The sequence below is a fragment of the Geospiza fortis genome, unplaced genomic scaffold, assembly GCF_000277835.1.
Source record: "Geospiza fortis unplaced genomic scaffold, GeoFor_1.0 scaffold413, whole genome shotgun sequence".
In the NCBI taxonomy this organism is placed as follows: Eukaryota; Metazoa; Chordata; class Aves; order Passeriformes; family Thraupidae; genus Geospiza; species Geospiza fortis.
This window is the reverse complement of record NW_005054386.1, coordinates 1632941-1638590: the sequence shown is the minus strand read 5'-3', so window position 1 is coordinate 1638590 and position 5650 is coordinate 1632941. Positions and strand designations below refer to the sequence as shown.

At 41.9% G+C, this 5650-nt stretch overlaps 1 protein-coding gene across 3 annotated transcripts in view; it reads right to left on the bottom strand.

Annotated features, from left to right (window-relative positions):
* Positions 1 to 5650, bottom strand: part of SLIT3 (slit guidance ligand 3) — a 483855-nt gene that overhangs the window by 40867 nt on the left and 437338 nt on the right. The window lies entirely within an intron of this gene.

Genomic DNA, 5650 nt, shown 5'->3' with positions numbered 1-5650 from the left:
ACAAAATTACTTCTTGAGGGCGCGTGAGACTTCATTAAATCAGCTCCTTTGACCTGCAGTGACCACACTGTTTCTATCACAGGGATTTGAAAGCCTGGTATAGAAGCACTGATGTATGAACTCCACTTGGAGACAGACAAGGGATCAAATGGGCAGCTCCTGACCCAGAACCTCTTATTTCAAAGCAAAAAAGTGACACAAAAGTGAAGTTGCTCATTAGACCCTAATATTTTCACACGGGCACATATTTCAGCCATGGTTAATACACTGCCAAAGAAGCTGATTGGACATCATTCTGGGAAAGAACAACAACCCACAAACCCTCCCCCCAAAACCTCTGTGACTCTCCATAATAGGAACCAGCTTTAGGACTGCATGCAATTATAAAACATTCACTATTTATAAGAGAAGTACTAGTTCTGTTGTGCTCACAGGAGATGATGTCTTTTCAGAAAAAAATCTACCTCATGTAAGCCCAGCTCAGCTGTTTCTAGGTCTGGTGTATAACATGCCATGAACCTCCCTGGATTTGTATAAGTTTTAATAATTAATAGCCGTAGAACATTCAAGCCGTGATAGTTTATTTAAATACAATCCTTCTCTGAGTTCTAAATTATTAGGTCACACTTCAGTACCCCAGGATTTGAGATCCAGCCAAAGACCACAGAGCTCTTTGCCTTCCCTAGAATCACACAGAAACCTATCCCACACCTCCCAAAGCCTTGCAGGGAAAGCAAAGGTCAGGTAATCTCAACATGGACCCCCCCCAAAATCTACAGCCCCAAAGCCCTGTGCAGCTCCACCAGAGGAGCACATCTGCAGGGCTTCAAGGGTACACATATTTTCTGTGCCTGTACATGGTACACATCATCACATAAGGAACAGGCCATGGGAATGGTGGGGAAAAAGGATAATGTGGGAGGCACTGTTGCCTGGCATTGTTCTGGAAGGTTTTCATGGAGCTGCAGCTCCACCTGTCCTGGGAGAAATGCCATTTTCAAAAATCCTTACATTTCTCTACACTCTAGTGGTTACAGAGGAACACTTGAAAACACCAGAAAGCAAACCAGAAAGATCAAAATTCAGATGGAAAATGCAAATCAGAACCATTCATCTTTTATCAGTTCTGTGATCTGGCTGAGAGCACGGTTTTGAGGATTATTCTGGTGCTGATAGGTGTGGTTTGTTAACTCCCCCAGGTGCTACTGCTCTGTCAGGTTATTCCTCCCACTTGTGGGAGCACTAGTGTCCACACATCTTGTGTCCAGTACAAGATACACAGCTCTTGATCCGACTCTTCCTCTTAGAATGGAAGTATAATATGTGTTTGCCAAAACTACTCAATTGTTTTTCTGTGTTTCAAACATGAATGCGTCCTAAATCTGCTTTTGAGAGCTGTCTAGTGTAAATGAGAGCAGGAATCCAACCCATGGAGGGGGCACTGCCAGCACAAGCCCCATCCTCGTGGGCCATACAAACCCTGCTGGTTTGGTGCTGGGCTGGCACTGCCAGGGGAGTGTGCCACGGCATCCTGCAGTTTGTTGTGCACAGAAGTTACAGGACAGGCAATTCCACCTGGAGCCAAGGGATCCCAGGGAGCCACCACTGCTAAAGGCTACCAGGTCTGTTCTGGACAAACCCTGTGCAAATATAATGAGTGTATCCAGCTGAGGAAAGGGGATGTGCCAAGGAAACTGAACACTGGAGATCCATGGGAACCAGGGAACAGATCTGGCCTTGGGGTTGGCCACTGCACTTTGCTGCTCCTCAAAAGCAATGACAGATGTTCAGTTCTCATAGCTGTGAACACTGGGGACAGCTGTTGACACCTTCTGAGGTGGCAGAACTGGGACAGTGTTGTCTTATATAGCAAGAGTTCTATTATCATTCTAGTTTGCTGTCTTATAGATCAAGAGTTCTATTATCATTATAGTGCAAGGATTCCATATCTTCAGAGTTTTGTACCTTCTCCATGTTTCTCGTAGGCAGTTCCTCTAAGCACTGACTCCCCCTGGTCCTTGCAGCAGCCATCTGACTCCATTTCCTACCAATCCACTCTTTTATAACACTGTTCTTATTGGCTACAGGTGTGGCCTGTTAGCATCAGGCCTGCTCCTAATCTTTAGTAATTGGTTCAGCTGCAACTCTTTAGGGGATAAGATTACATTCTATACTACCTTCATTTACCCACACTGTATCCCCCTACAGGACAGGTCTGTTTACTGCCATCCTCAAACCCACAGGACACCAACCCTCCCAAAAACTGACAAAGGCACTCCCTCAGACCTGAACATCAGCAGGTCAGACCTTGCTACAAAGCTTGGAGAGCTGCCAGTTTGTCATGTTGATATTCCCCATGTCCCTCGTGTGCTATGGATCTCATGTGAAAATAAACATAAAAAAAAAATTAACTGGCTGGTGACATGAAAAGAGCTCAAATGAGCTAAAGCTGGAAATAATTTTGGAAGAGCCTCTAATAACTGAAGAGATTGTGGATAGATGCCTTCAACTGTCCTTGCACTATAAATGGTCAGTACATACTTTTGAAGTTTCTATTTTTTCTTTTGTTTTGTTTTGAAGCAAAGGAAACAGGCTTTAAAAAAAATATGAACAATATCAAAACTCTCAAAGGAAACCATAATTCTTCTTAAAGTATTCTTCTGAACAGTGCTTGACAAGTGCTTAGAGATCCAGTAAAAATCTCCCCAAATGTCAAATATTATGACTCACTGTGTCATTCTGAAGACACCACTATCAAAATGTAGGAGAATTCTAGGCTAGGTACCAAACACAGCATCCAAAAAAAAAGATATTTTTCATGCAAAACTTGGAACATTTAAGGATCCTTCCTGTTATTTTTCCCATCTATCACTCATTAGGGAGCTCACTTGGGAACGCCTTGCAACTAGAGCAGCCTCATCTCAGGAAGAAAATACCTCTTGGTCATTATTTCAGGCTCCACCAATGCTCAGTAGATGCTGCAGAAAGCATGCCAGGGAAATAAAACACTTTTTGAAAAGCAAAGCCCAAGGCACCAGCTACACAATGTCTTTCTCATCTTTTATTCACTCAGAAAATTATCTGGGCCAAAAAATCTGCCCTCAGACCTGAGAGCTCAATATTCATTGGTCGCTTTAATGTCAGTATCAGAGGAAAAATGTGATCCTCTTTTTTTTTTTGGAGTGACACAGGGGCTGCTTCTCTGTGCAGCAATTAAATGTCTAGTCCAAATTTCTCACTGGATAGTTATGTGAACCTAAAAACAGACTGGACATTCATCTTGGGCCAACTCCTAGCAGCACTGCTTCTCTTTGTGGAGGATATTTGATCATGCTAAAACAAGAGAGAACTTCAGTGTAATGCTTTCTCAAGTGTAGAAAACCATCCAATCTCCCCATTTTCCTCTCTCCCACATGTTCTCAAATCACAGCTCCACTTTGGGTTTCTGAAGTGCTTCTATAAAACAGAGAGGAAAACCACAGCTACATTTATTTTATAGTCAGTTAAACAACTCTTTTAATCCCAAATAATGCTTTTGTTCCATCAAGGCACACTTATTCTCTTTAATCAAAGCTGAAGAGAATAGGTAACATGCAAGCAGACAGAGAGCAGTCTGATATACCACAAAATATTGCAGTTTTCATATTAGAACCAAGTTATAGTGACAGGTGGAACTTTAACAGGTGGATCTCCCTTTGCTGCTAACTCATACAAAAAAAAAAGGCAAAAAGGAAAAAAAATAGAGAGAGAAAAAAATTCCTGAACAATAGCCAAGGAATTCTGCTCCTTCAAAACCACCTCCCTTGTCACCTTCACTGACACTGTCTTAAAGAAACACAACTTTTTTTTTTTTTTTTTTCTCCTCTTGCAACATCTTCCTGGCCTTATTTTTCAACAGAATCATGAATTTCATGGGGCTTTCCACAGGGCTCATTGCTTATGAAGAGCTGCCAAGAAACACGCTCAGGCTTCTCTGAGCCTTCCCCACGTCTCAGAGTGAAGCCAAAACAACAATAGGGCAATAAAGATGACTTTTACACACAGTTTAATAATCATCTATCTTTTTTCCGTTCTATGCTGTCATGAGAGCTATTTATTTCATGCCCCATTAGACTTTTAAAACCAGGATCCAAGCTCCACCATTCCTCCCTAATCAGTAAAGGAGAGGCTGGATGCAGTAAAAGTATTTTACTTATTTATCTTGAAGTGAAACTGCAGTTCTGAAAAGACAATGTACAGCACCAATTTGCAACCAATGAGTTCAACGATTTTTCTTTTGCTCCATGTGTCAGTTGGGCGATACTTTGTTGTAATTTACTGACAAAACAACACAGAAAATATCCCCATCCTTAATGCAAGAGAAGCTTTAGTAGGGCCTGCAGGACTGGCAGTAAATATGCTGCTGAGAATTTCACAATATTACTTCAGAAAAGGAACGTGCTTGTGGTGAGGGAAGGATGGAGAAAGCCTGGCCTGCATCCACAGCATGGAAACTCTTCCAGGCTGCACAGGGTGAGTGCATAAATAGTGTGGTGCAACATTCTGAACTCTGCCAGGTGAGTCTGAATGGAACTCGTCTCCTTGCTGCTAATAAAAAACACTGTGCTGTTCTTCTCATAGGAGATTACTCATTTTATATCTAATAAATTGCATTGGAAGAAATGTTTGCTGTTGTTTTGCTTTCCCCTTCTCTCTGTTCAGTCATTACAAAGAAGTCAGTGCCAATTGGAAGTTTCAGAACACTGAACCTAAAAATGGTTGGGTGGAACTGACAGGGTGTTCCTCCAAGGAAGTAATTCAGTAAGGAATGTTGTTGATGTTTGATGAAAATGATTTGAGGCTCATCTAAGAAAATAATAAAAAATTGTTTTTACTTCCAGACTATTTCAACTCGCAATGAACAAATGAGAAACCCTATGAAAATCCTTCAGCGGCAAATGCTATTATGTTAGATACAAAAACATAAAAGAAATCACCTGAAATGCACTGCAGCAGAGTAAATTCTGCATGTTCACTGAAGTTTTCTCGTTTGACAAACACTGCCCACAATACTTAGCAGGCAAAGAGTTATTTATGCTTTTTATGCTGTCTTAATTGTTAAAAACTCCCAAGTTTTCACTTACCAGGTTTTGACCTGCTAAGTGGGAACCTTTAAGTTTTATTCCACGCTGGGGTTCCCACAGTGACTTGTTTTTCAGATTCAAGGAGAAATTCTCCCTAACCTTAAGGTTCAACAAAGGGAGCATGGGTAAAACCAGATCTGGGCAGGGAAATAATGATCCTTTCACTCTTTCAGAATCTCGAAGAAGGAATGTGTTCTATGCACTGCTGAAGTATGAAAAACCATATTCAACATGCCAAATGCCACACAATGCAGTGTGTGAAACATTTACTGAACCAGACAATTTCCAGTGCCCCTTCAAGGTGGTGACCTGCCTAAAGCACTGCTCCTCAGAACCCCAGTGTCTGGGAAAGACCTTCATTTGGCTGGACACCCTAGGTTTTTGAGCTGTATTTATTCATATGGATGGAATCATTTGAGGATCAGTTCAGCTAGCCACACAATCTAGTGCAGCAGGTGACACCTGAGATGGCACACATTATCTGAGACGTTCCTCCTGGGCTGGCAGAGAGGACACCCTGTGGATTC